A 14,019-nucleotide genomic window follows, 5' to 3' on the forward strand; every position below is an offset into this window, starting at 1 on the left:
GGGTTGAAGGATATGTTCCAGGTTGGCTAACGTCTCCCCTGAGGGGAAGGGTCTTACTAACTGGGTGTCCAGGACCATCCCCAAGTAAGTCATTCTGGTGCTGGGGACTAGTTGGGACTTTCCTAGGTTGACCGTGATCCCTAATCCCCTGCAGAGGTCGAGCAACAACACGCCTTGCTCCTTCAGTTGTTCCCTTGAGGCAGAAAGAAGCAACCAGTCGTCCAGGTACCTGAGCAGTCGTATGCCTTTCTCGTGCGCCCATGCCGAGATTGTGGTGAAAACCCTTGTGAACACCTGCGGGGCCGTCGATAGGCCGAAGCACAAGGTTTTGAACTGCAGGACACTGGACTCCCACTTGATTCTGAGGAACTTCCTGCTGGAGGGGTGCACAGGGATTTGAAAATAGGCATCCTTGAGGTTGAGGGACATGAGGAAATCCCCCTCCCTCAAGGCTGCTAGCACTGTCTTGGGGGTGTCCATTTTGAAGTCCGTCTTTGAGACGAACTTGTTGAGGGCTGAGAGGTCTATGACCGGCCTCCATCCTCCTGTCGATTTCTCTACAAGGAAGAGCCTGCTGAAGAAACCCGGGCCGAGGTTCTCCACTGTCTCTAAAGCTCCCTTGGCGATCATGGACGCTACTTCCTCCTGTAGTGCCGACCTCTTCAAGGGGTTCTTTGGAACCAGCCACTCGGCCCGGTGGGCTGGGATGAGAGGGGGAGGTTCTTTCAGGACCGTCACCATCCAGGGATCCGCACCGAGATCCTGCCAAGCTTGCCAAAAATGTCTGAGGCATCCCCCTACTAGGGGCTCCTGTAGGAGTAGGGGGCCTCTCTTCCTACCTCCTTCTGGAGGAGCGGCCAGAGCGACCTCTCCTAGAGTTACCGTAGGAGGGTCTGAAGGCTGACTGAGGGCCTGCGGTAGTTCTACGGGTGGGCTGCTGAGAGGCTTGAAGCCAAGGAGCTGACGGTGGTTCTCTTCGAGGCAGCAAGAGGGTGGCCTGTGAGAAGTGAGGGACGTCCGCTGAGGCTCTTCTAAACCCGGACTTCCTCATAGGGGGGGGCCTAGGGTCCACGTCTCTCACCTCCCTCACTTTCCCCATCGTATCTTCCACCAAATTGGTGGGGAAAATGTCATTTCCCCACACGGAGGAATTCCTCATTCTCCACGCTTCTCTGTCCGGTAACTTCCGCACCAGTTTGCTCAGTACCGTATCCCTCTTCCTAAGAACCCAGTTCGTAGCCACAGACAAGAGACTGGGATGATAAAAACTTAAAGGCCTTGCCTCCCGAACTAACTAGATCCCTCAGCATGGCCTGATTGTCCGGGAGGGAGAGGTCGTGGGACGCGTTAAACCCCACCAAGGCGCAAGACCACCAATCTAACCAGGAGGTCACGTAGACCAGGTCCTGTGCCATGTCCTCCATCATAGAGGCTTCTGACGGGGAAAAGCACACGGGGGCAGTGGAGGCCCTGTCTTCCGAGGCTCCCTGGTTCAGTGAGGTCACCGCTGCTTCTACCGCACGGGGTCCACCGCGATGCCCTTCTGGGACGTAAAAACGTTTCTGGGATTTCAGGCCCGGAAGAAGCTTGGAGGAACTCTGGCTTCTGGGGGCCTCCGCCCGTCCTGCTAGGTATTCGTCTATTTGTTCCATCCCCAACTTTACGTCCGGAGCGAGAGGGAGAGACAAAGAGGGCTTTTGTTGCACCGGGCTCTCGATCATTCTGGACAGTCCGGAGAGCACGGCCTTTGCAGCTGAGGGCTTAGGTTCATCCAATCGGTGATGCCGACGAATTAGGGCCAGAACCTTACGGTAGGAGATGTCGTCAGACGAGCACTCCCCTCCTTCCACCAGGTCTTCCGTCACCAGTTCCTCCGTACGGGGGTACGCCGTGACGGTGGGAAAGGCAACGCTGGACGAGTCTGCCAGTGGTATGGGCTGCCCCGTGGGGACGAAGGTCTCCGTCATGGGAGTATCTTGTTCCACGAGGGACTCCGTGGATGGGGGATCCATGCGGACCGACGGGCGCCCTTGGTGCTTTAGGAAGGCCTCCAAGGTGCCCGTGGTCGACGCTAAGCCTTCCTTCATACTCCGTACATCCTTCCTAAGGGAAGAAGGAGCGGAGGCCACCGTTGGGTTAGTCACTACACGGGGGGGGGGCCGGTTCGACCCCTCTTGCCGGGGCGACTGGTCCGAAGGAGGAGGTAGAAGGATGAGACACAGAAGGCGAGGCTCTAGGGAGCCACATGGAAGCAGCCGCGGCTGTGGTAAACCTAAACAGCTCGCTCCGGGGCACTGTGAAATTCACCCACTCCTTGGACTTGCTCCTCTTCGTTTTCTTTTTAGAGGACTTCGATCTTTTCTTACCATGTCTTGAACGGGAACGGGACTTCTTTTTACGGGATTTCTCCCTCTTCCTCTTGCTAAGGTTCCTGTCCTCGTCCTCTGACGACGAAGAAGAAGAAGAGTCCAATGACGACGACGATGACGAGGATGAGGACGAATCCCTCAGACCGCCCGAAACGTCCAAGACTGCGGGGGGAAATTCTCGTCGTTTCTCAGGCGTGGGAGGCTGCAGAAACACGGGGGGTAGCGTAGACGAGGGAGCCGGAGGGGACCGAGCGATTCCTTTATAGAGCCATTGCTCGACGTCTTCTTCTACTCTAACGGGAGACCTGAAGGGAGTTCTAGGGGCCACTCACGTGGTGGGGTCGGAAGACGCCGAAATTCCTTTTTCCGTGTCTCCCTCGGTGGTTGACGCACCTGAAACACGCCATGATGCCGGGGAAGTACCCACACTCGGTCTACCAAGCATAGGATCTTCCGAGGAGACGGGACCTGCGGGCACCAGGCCCTCGCCTCCTACCCACACTTCCGCACTACACTCAGGCCCCACACATGCCTGCCCCACACTGGACACTTCCCCTACAGGAATATCAGACTCTTGGGGAAGGGCAATGGGCCTCTTCCCTGCAACGGACTTACCTCGTCCCCTACGCTGGGTAGGGGAAGAAGGACGGGTGCTACGGTCTGCCGAGACGTCTGGAGAAACCACAGGCGAAGAGATACTGGAGTCCTTAGGCGACTTCTTAGCTGCCTTCTTCTTCTTAGTCCCGAAGAGCACCCACTGGATCTCAGTCCAGTTAGCACACTCCGGGCACGTAGAGGCAGGGGAACACACTTTCCCCCTACACGTGGAGCACTAGGAGTGGGGATCAATCTCAGGTTTAGAAAGGAAAGCCTCGCAAGACTTCTCAGCCACAGGCCCAGGGCAACGACGAGGATGCTCCATAACGCAACGCTAATATACCAAGAGACACAAGGATACAAAGGGAAAGTGAAAGGGAAACACGTGGGTAACACGCGGTAAGCACAAAGGATCGGGGGATACAAAGGGTCGCACAAGGTAAGAGAGAGAGCGGCGAGATGTTGATCACGTCGCGACCAGAAACTCACTGACGAGTCGACGACCTGAGCTAGCACTCTTCCCGACCCCGGGTCGCCTCAGGGCACATATCACACTGCCTGAGGTTGACCCCTTAGAAAACGGAAAGAGGGTAAACTATAAAAAAAGTTGGTCGGTTAGGTAGAGTTACCAGTAACTCCTAAGAAGGTAGTTCTAGGTAAGTAACCGTGTTGGAACAACTATATTTTACAAAACAATATATATCTCTAGGTGAGATGGTTCCTACTTTTTTCTTAATTAATATGCATATTTTAAAGTAATTCTCAGGAAAAGCATAACTGCATCAACATCTTTATCAAAAAAGGCAGCAGGTTTGTATACATCCAATTTCTTAGGCATCTTATCAGAAGGAGCATCCCTGATATTAAGTTGTTAATTTTAAAATGCATAATAATACAAATTGCATTCAAGGCTTCATCATGACTATTATAAGATATCCAAGAATCCCATTTTTCATCTTCAAATGTCATCCTTATTTCCTTTATCAACCCACAGGACACAAATGCTTTATATAGCTCAACATAATTTGTCTCTATTGGAATTTAGAAAACATGAAGGATTCTCTGTTTCCTTGTGTTCCCCAAACTAGTTGATTTGTTAACATCAGTAGAGTGGTCCTTTTTAGTTCCTAGGTTGTCAACAGAATTTTCCTTAGTTAGATTAGTAGCGGTATCAACGGTTATGGGGTAAGTCATTAGATTCAGGGGATGAAGATAAGATATTTAGAGAATAAATGAGCATGGCTCATGTTTGGTTGGTTGACCTGCTTGATAATAATGAAAAAGAATCATAGGTTAAAAAGGAAATTTGCATTCTCCATTATCGGCACAACGAGTCTATACTTTCCCAATGGTTCACTCCAAACCTAGCCATGGGATAGCAACAAAACAGATATAGAGGGACAGGTGTAAGCTAAACCTGCCTGTTAGAATTGAGACCAAGAAAATATGGAATCCTCCGTGCCATATCTGTAATGATAGGCTTCCTGCCAGAAGCAGAGTCCTATCTCAAGGATTGGATCCCCTGGATTTCGATGACCCCGCCCTTGAGAATAATTCCGCCCAAAAAAGGTCCAAACCAACTTCGGGATGGCTGAAATCACCCAATACTCTCACATATAGCTTTGAAGGCAAAAACCTCCCAACCGTGATTCCTTCTCCCATTCATACAAGCAGACAGTAATAACAAATGTGGAGATATCCACGCCATTAAACTGAAAAATGTATCGTATATATATATATATATATATATATATATATGTGTGTGTGTTACCGTCAATATGCGAAATCCGTTATTATGTATAATTCCTAGTAAATTTGCATACTAATAGATACTTCAATTAATATGCACAATCACTGAAAATTTTCAGCATATATGCATACCTAGAATCTTAGTCCTTTTTCAAAATAACAGTTATAAACGTCCTTATTATGCAAAATAACTAAACAATTCAAGTAAATTTGTATAATTCCTAAAAATTTACTATGTAATCAGTTGACATTTTTGTTATGGCAGTTTCTCAAAAAGTCAATAACAGTTGACGTTTTACGTGCAAAAATTTAGATAGTAATGACATTAGGATATTAGATAAGTAGTATTTTTCATTTGGTCAAGAAAAGTACTCGTAATTAGAAGCAATGGAAGAAAGAAAGCAGTTTTTATTCGGTCCTCGTGAAAGATGGAGAAAAAACCAAGCAATACATCTAGCTTGATGCAAAGGGAGGAATACGACATGACTCCCACTAGACTAACTGAACTTGGAATGGACAATGTTAAAAAAACAGCAAAGGATTATCGTCTTAAAAAAGTATGATGTGATGAAAATAACAGTGGAAAACACAACAGTGAAAATGGGTAGGCCACGTAACTTTGCCTTCATTACATTTCTGCCAAAGACTTATTTGAAACTTTTCAATCTATTCATATAGCAAATGGACAGGGTGAGAGAGACATTCTATAAAATTAAACAAATGATAAATTTACAAAAATAAAGATTCCTCAAATACAACTGTTCGTGCAATTCTGCAAGGAGTGCAAGCTTAAAAAAAAGTTAGAAAATCTTTGTTGGTGAAGCCAATCTTGTCAAAGAATATGAATTCACGATGCCATGTAAGGAAATACAAAATATTAAACATTTTAGTGTGCCCCGTGTCCACTTTATGTTTAAGGAATAGTTTCCTGACCGAAAGTTTTTCTGAGAGTTAAGTTCTCTTATATAGTTTTACCTCTATCCCAATTTTAGATATGAACGAAATCATAATCCTTATGGAGGATACTTGAAAAGTAGCCTTTTTGACACTTTTACTTTAAAATCTATTCATTTTAATTTTATAGTGGGACATGCAAGGCCATCACGATAGCGACTATTGTTTTATTTTTATTTACCATGACAATTTCACTAAAAACTGCTTAAGAGATTCCATAATTTTGCAAAATTACCAAGATCCTAGATATTATGTTAATTAATTAAGCCCTCAGCTTACAATAGATAACAAGTAAAAGTGCCACGTCAGTGGATGTCAGCAGTGGGTTTCTAGTGTTATTGCAAAGGAAGACATATATTGAGCGTATAAATCTTTCAGTATGTGTTGCTTCGCTGGGGGCTTGTAATTCTGGCAACATGGAGTAAATTTACCATCAACGTGAAGTAGGAGCTGGAGATTGTCGGAGAAGGTTGCAGACGGAAAAAAATTCCGTAGGGGCATGCAATGGGTTGTCATACCACATTTCAGCTGCCGAGACATCCAGGCCGTCCTAGGGCGTGGTTCTTAATCCCAGGAGGACCCAGGAAAGCTGAGTAACCCAGTTGGAGTCATTGTCGTGGGACATCAAAGCTGCTTAGAAGGGTGCGATGAAAACGTTCAACCTTTCCGTTGGTTGCAGGGTTGTAGGCAGTTATCTGATGTAGGGTGATTCACAAAAGATTCACTAATGATGTCCACAACTGAGAGGTAAAAGTGATACCCCTGTCAAAAATAATATGCTCAGGGATACCAAATCTCGCTATATCGCTATCCACTCTACGAGTAAGGTATACACTATGTACAAAAGGCGGACGTTGCAGTTTGCATGAGAATGGCTTCAGGCCAACGAGCAAAGAAGTCAATAACGGTAAACAAGTAATGACGTTCTTGTGATGTGGGTGGGAGATGTACTATGTTGACCTTAATGTGGGTAAAGTAACGCTGAGGTTGAGGAAAGGTGCCCACTTCGGAATGTGTGTCGATGTACTTTTGAAGTTTGGCATAATGTAGGTGTGGGCACAATCCTTGGCATCCTTAATAATGCCATGCCAAATGAACTTCATCTCCAGTAGCTGTGCAGTAGATCGGCACGAGGGATATGGAAGGCCGTGGATGGAATCAAACACTTGTCGGCCTATGGGAGCAGGTATCCATGGTTATGGTATACCAGTACCGACGTCACAGAGGAGGGTGGCGTTGGAATTGTCGAGGGTGACATCCTCCAAACAGAGGGATGTGCAGGATGTCCTACATGCTTGGTACTCTGGATTTTTTCGTTGGGCTTCTGACAAGGTATTGTAATCCAATCCCAGGTGAATGGTGGCTAATATTTTTCTTGACAGGACATCAGCAATGAGATTCATTTTCCCAGGGATGTGTTGAAGGGTGCAGTTGTATTTAGCCATAGTGGAGAGATGTTGGCGTTGATGGGTAGACCAGGCACTGGACTACTGAATGAAGGGGTGGACCAGAGGCATGTGGTCCGTGCGAATGACAAAAGGCGTACCTTCTAAGAAGTCTCAAAAGTAATGGACATCCAAATGCACCGCCTACAATTAGCGGTCAAAGGTAAAGTAGCCGGATTCCACCTTGAACAGTTTTCTACTGAAGAAGGCCAATGGGCGAAGAGAGTCGTTGACCAGCCGTTCCAGCCATGTGTCAGAAATAACTGGTATTTTGAAATTCAATGAAAACTGTGATCCTGGGTCTAGTTCAAAGTTAATCGTAGATCAGAAGTCTGAGCATGCTTTTATTATCCCTGAAAATATGTTGATGCTCTCGGTAGACTGGACATTTTGGAGTGAATAAAATTTTGTTATGATATCAAACATTTTTATTGGCATGATATTTGGTAGGATGTAACTCAGTTAATTTTAATTGTCCTGTATGTCAAGCTATTAAAATGTCCAATCTGACTTATCCGAAAGTCTCACTGAAGTCCATCTTTGCATTTGATGTATTATTTAATGTCTTTAAAGATTATGTTAAACCCTGGGCAAAAAGAGACATAGGGTAAAGACTATTTGTGAGTTTTGATACTTGCTCAGAATATTTCCTTTAACTTTCATTATAATGATGATGTTGATATATTTGTGATTATTTGTCAACTCTGTATATTCCGAATTTTCGCTTAAAGTTTGCAATACAATATTGTTTTTATTTTGATTGTAATAAAATAATTTTATTTGTATCATGTATGATCAAATAATTTAGTTTCTATTTAATGACCCCCCACTTTTCACTAGGCATGAGGATTTGTTATATGTACATTAAATTTATGTATATTATAAGACCTGTGAAGAGGGTGTATTTTTTTCATATCAAATGTTCATGTAAAAATAAAAGCTTTGTGATTTGAAAACACTATTGTAACCTAGAACAAGAATTTCTAGATATTTCTCAAAGCTGTTTTTGTGCCGCATTGGGTGGCAGATATATGGAAAAGGTGTATGCTAGTTTATATACAATTGTGCTTCTACTGCTTATAGATTTGTTTGTAGCCGAATCTTGCAGTAATGCACTCCCACCATGTCTACCTTCGTCTTCCTGGACTTCATAATGATAAAAAGGGATTTTGACGAAGGAAAAATCTATTTCTGGGGAGAGACCTGTGACGCCCGGTGAAAAGGGTCCTTTACACTTTTCTAATATAAATCTTCCAAATATACTAGAGAAAGATAAAAGCATGGAATGCAGAGGTTACAACCCTCGCGCGAGCACCTTGTTGGTGTCGTGTATTTAACAAGGGCGTGTGTAAACCACTATTAACAAGCTGTCTTCCATTTAGATAATCCCTTCATCAAAGGGGAGGGCCGTGACAGGCCCTAGAGAATAGAGTTGGGCTACCCCACCGACACTTACTGCTCGCGCTCTCCAGGTCATCCTTCTGCAAGAACATATGGCTTGGCAAGGAAAGGGTGGGTCCGTACAAAAATAACCGGGAAGGGTTTCACCGGGCGTCACAGGTCTCTCCCCAGAAATAGATTTTTCCTTCGTCAAAATCCCTTTTCTGGGTCGATCTGTGACAGCCGGTGAAAATGTACCAGAGAATGCCTTCCAAGCCCAACAAAGTAATAACATAATGCGGAGAATACAATCACCATTTACGACAATAATATAATATAACAATGTAAGAAACGTCCAATTACCAAATAGCCAAATAACATAGGGAGCGTAAGGCTAAATAACTAAGACGACAAGGAATCAACTGAGTGTCAAATCGCAAAAGGCATCAAACCTTACATGTCTAAGCATATCTAAACCTTAAAGGAACGGTAACTACAATAACAGTTAAACCATAGGAATTAAGCATGGCAAAGATCATAGGGCTAACGAACTACCCAGGAGAGTGACGACGTGGTGTGAGTGGCGGGTAGGAGGGAGAAGAGAAGAGATGGAAGAAAGGAAGAAGCAGAGATTAATGGAGAGGGAATAGGCTCCCCGCTGCCATCGTCGGGTATTTAAGGGCCTGTAAAATCTTTAGATAGTGGCGTAAGACAACCATAGGGGATTTCCAACCCGTATATTTTTTGTTTAAAAATCATCAAAGTCCCTGTTCTGGAAGTAATTGATGTAGGTATCTACCGTCCGTATATCATGAGCCTGGGGAAATGAATCCGGATTAGTATGTTTAAAGAAGTAGAGGATTTGTTGCCTGATGCCGTGAATGGAAATAGTACCTCCTTGTTCCCCGATAACCAAGGGGCCAGACGAGCGGGTGGCAGTTCTAGCTAAAAAAGGCCTTGAGAGTAGTGACTGAACACAGAGAAAAGATCCTGGGGAAGAGGAATAATCTTCCGAGGGGAGCACCTATTTTGCGGATCCTCATTTCTTAGCTAGGAAATCATTGTCTGGAGAAAGGAGTTCTTCGGCTGTAGGGAGGAAATCTATGTTTCCCGGGTTCGTGAGAGAGCTGCTAGTTCTGATATTCCATCACCTGAGGCCAAAGCCGTTAGAAATAAAGTCTTCCTAAGAAGAGTGATAAGAGCAGGGTTCATTGTCCGTGTCCGGCGCAAGTTTTGAGGACACCGTTCATAGACCAGAGTCCTTTTGTGGCCAAACCGAAGGTCAAAGCCTAGCACATGTTTTTGGAATAGATGAGAAATAGGAATCAGCTAGGTTAATGTTAAACCCAACAAGGAAGATCTTCTTCAAAGCTTTCTTGATGGTGGTTAAAGTGCTAACTGTTAGGCCTTTGCCAAATAAGAACCTCAAGAAAGAGATGTCTATATTCGGAGACATACGAGTATGGTCTGAACTCTTAGGGAATCTGCTAGTTGTTAACGGCCGAATCATATTGGCGAATTGTCGAGTCCCTTTTGTCTGATTCGATGAAGAGATCGATTTCCGGTTCAATGTTCGCGTCTATACGAGCTGCAACCTTCCTGTAGTCCACAAAGTCAGAGTTTCGGCTACCCTTGAGCAATCTGACACAGTGAGTTTGGATTACTTGAGTCAGTTTGGGGAACGGAATCCGGAAGGGACGGAGTTTCAACTCGAGGAGGAGAGGAAACCAACTGTTCTTGGCCAGTGAGGTGGCACTAAAACCACTGCCCCCCGGAAGGAGCGTAGTTTGTGTAAAAGTCTCATTAGAAGATTCACTGGGGTAAATAGGTAAACCTTCTTCTAATGGTTCCTGAGTATCCACCGGAATGAAATTATGTCTAGAGACCATTCTGACTCCAGTTGTTTCGTCCTGGCTAGTGAGTCTGCTCTCACATTCTGGACTCCCGCAAGGTGAGTTACTGACAGGATCCAGTTCTTTCCTGTTGGCCAGGCGAAGATAGTGACCAGGATCCGATTCAGGTTGGGTGACTTGGATCTTCCCCTGTTGACGCAGTGTACTACGTCTGTGCTGTCTGACACTACTCTCATGTGGCTTGACCTCGGAGGAGAGAGTCTCTTCAGGGTCAAGAACACTGCCATGACTTCGAGAACATTGATATGGGTCTGTTTCATGGCGGGTGACCAAGACCCCTGAAACATCTGATGTTCGGAGTAATCCCCCCATCCACTTAGAGGCGCGGCTGTATGGAATGTCTCTTGTGGAGGTGGGAATTGTAGAGGAACCGATTTGGAGAGGTTCTTCGGTTCGGACCATGGGCGTAGTCTCATTTTCAAGACAGAGGGGATCTTCGAGACCTTGTCTCTTAAAGGTACTGTAGCTCTCTTTCTCCAAACTCGATTGATGTCTTTGAATTTTTGTTATTGAAGTGAATTGGAGAAGGCCGATGATACTTTCTAAGATTCTTCTGGACATCTGCTTCTGTTTGAGAAAATTCTTGATCTTGGAAGCTATTCCTCTTACCTTTTTGGAAGGGAGAGACAACGTGTGCTTCGAAAGGTGCCACTGAATGTCTAACCATTCTAAGTGGCCTGATGGTTGCAGGCGAGACTTTTGGAGATTGACCCGAAATCACAGGTTGTCGAGAAATCGAAGTACTTCCTTCGTAGCTCTGTTGCCTTCTATGGCCGACCGGGCCCAAATGAGCCAACCGTCCAGATAAGCCATGATCTGTATCTCTTGGTTCCTGAGTTGTTCTAACACTGTCTCTCCCAGTTTCGTGAATATCATGGGATCAATGTTGAGGCTGAAGAGCCTGTCTTGAACGCAAAGGCTTTCCTGCCTAGGCGGAGACCCAGATAAGAAGAGAAGTTTCGAGCTATAGGCACATGATAACAGTCGTCGGTAAGATCGACAGAGGTGGTGACGGCCCCACGAGGAAGTAAGGTCCGTACCTGAGAGATAGTCATCGTCCGGAACTTGCCGCAGAGAATGTAAGAGTTTAGCTTTGACAAGTCCCGGTCCACTCTCAATGCCGACAAGCCTTTCTTCGGAATTGTGAACAGGCGGCCTTGGAACTTCGGTGATCGGTCCCGTTTGATTGCTTTCTTCTTGAGTAACTCTGTGGTGTACTCTTTCAGGATGGGAGTGGATTTCTGGGAGAGGGTCACTGGTGGAGGAGGAGGACCTTGTGGCCATTTCCACCTCAAACCTTTAGAGATTATGCTATGAGCCCACGGACTGAAGGTCCAATGGTCTTGAAAGTGGTAAAGTCTCTCCCCTACCGGGACTACCTCGTTGTGAAGGAGTGAACCTAGGTCCTTTCCTTCCCCGAGCCCCCTTTTTCCTACGTCCGCCTTGATGGCGGAACTGTCTTCTACTCCTGTATCTTCCTCTCTGGTGTCCACGAAAGGAACCTGAGGGTTCAGAGCTAGGGCTGAATGCAGGCGAGGGCATCCAAACGGGGTTGGGCTGTGTACCTGGGGAACCCGTGAGGTATCCCACCTGATGAGGGGGATCCAGATGCATAGTCGTCGAATCAGAGGAAGACTGTGATGTCGAGTGGGTAACTGACTATTGATGGCAGTGACCCCGGTTCGTTTTGTAGAGGGCAACTCTCTGCTTCTTCTTGAAGAAAGCTTGCTTTTGGTCTTCGACCTTCTTTCTGGCAGTGAGGCCCCGCTTTTCCTGCAATTTTGAGTTGCTCTCGTATCATATTGCAGAACCTTGTTCACCTCCTCCTGAGGGAAGAGGGTTTTACCTCATCAGGAGGAAACTATCAGCCTGCTCGATTCCTGTCTGATAGAGGCCTCAGACAGAACGTATTTCCCACAACTAACCCGATCAGACCACCAAACGTGTAGGTTGAATTGGAAGGGTAGAGATTGGTTCTTCCTGAATATCCAAAACAAAGTCTCAGTGGGATAAATCGAGGCTAGGGTCTCCTCGAGGTGGGATCCGGTTCTTTAAGAGCCGGTATGGCCGAACCTTCTTTGTCAGCTTGAATAGTAAAACCTGTCCATTTATCCATAATAGGCAAGGCAACAATGAGAGCAGCTGTAGATATGGCGTATTCCCCATTGTGTGGGGTGAGCTTGGAATTATTGTACCCCCCAGACCGACAACATCCTGGTCCAGACAGATCGGGCCTGTCCTTTAGGAAATAATACCGTTACCTTCGGTACCTTGTCTAACCTAACCAAGGCATGCTCTTCCAATCGAACGAATCCGTTGAATGGGAATTCTAGTCCCTGAGAGTAAATTCTAGGTCCTCCAGAGGGCGGACGTCTATGCCATCCAGCGTTATGGTACCATCTATATATGGGACATGTAAGGCAAATTTCTAAGTGTTGTTTTTATCGAAGGAGGTTACTTCGATACGTCTGGGGCTGTAGGGGGAGTCATCCGAGTTCCTGAATGGATCCGACTCACCACCATATCTTTGAGCTCCGTCATAGCCCCTTGGCTTTCCCTAGAATGTGTTGCTTTTAGCAGTCACGGTTTTATGCAAGGTAACATGAACATCAGGATCCTTTGAGGGTCCTAGGTCGGTGACGCAGGTAATTGCAAAGCTGAAGGCTCAAAACTCATCACCACCTACCTGCCCGTCCATGGGGTCGATGTCCAACCCTAGAGAGGAAACTCCGAGGAGATAGGGTCCTCTAGATGGAGCATTCCTTCCAAACCTTGATACCTAAGGGCGGAGAGCCTCTCTTGCAGGCCGGAGAGATTCATCATCATCCTGAAAGAAGTGAGGGGATTAGTGGTGAAGGAGAAGACCGTTCTCCTCAATAAGCAATGCATACATTAATCCGGATCAAATTAAATCATCGCCAAAGGATACCAAAAGGAAACATATTAGAACCAACTTGCATCATGGGTCCGGAGTAGCGAGGACAGCTCGTAGCAGAGCGTGCATGACTTCGGGAACCATACCATGTAGGCGGACCTTCTGTAAAAGAAAGGGGACATAAGTCTGGATGTTCCTTGAAACTCTGGTTAGTGATCCTATTCACAGGCTGGGATAAGCCGTATAACTCTAACTAATAAAAATGCCTATATTTATGCATATATTTAATTATAACTATGTATAAATATGGATAAATATCCATACAACATCGTGTTCAAATAGAAATAAATTTCTACTCAGTACTTGGAACCGAACGCTAGGCCCTTCTGATGAAAAGCCAGGTCAAAACCAACCATGCCATGAGAGGCTATCTACTGTTCCTTGAGACTCTGGTCAGTGAACAGATGAATCAATAGAATACTAATGTCTAGTAACCACATAACATGTAACTATAAACCTCATCGGTAAAATAATGTTAACCCCTGTTCTGAACGTCTGAGTCAGGGGTGGCCAACCTATGGCGCACGCGCCAACAGTGGCGCATTTCATGATTACAAGTGTCGCACTATACCCCAAAGATAGTAAATTGAATGACTTTTCTTTAAAATTGCTAATTATGTTCATATATTTTCATTAGGACTTTCAAGAATAGCTAATGAATATTACCAACGCAAATT

The sequence above is a fragment of the Palaemon carinicauda genome, chromosome 44 (genome assembly GCF_036898095.1).
Source record: "Palaemon carinicauda isolate YSFRI2023 chromosome 44, ASM3689809v2, whole genome shotgun sequence".
Taxonomy (NCBI): domain Eukaryota; kingdom Metazoa; phylum Arthropoda; class Malacostraca; order Decapoda; family Palaemonidae; genus Palaemon; species Palaemon carinicauda.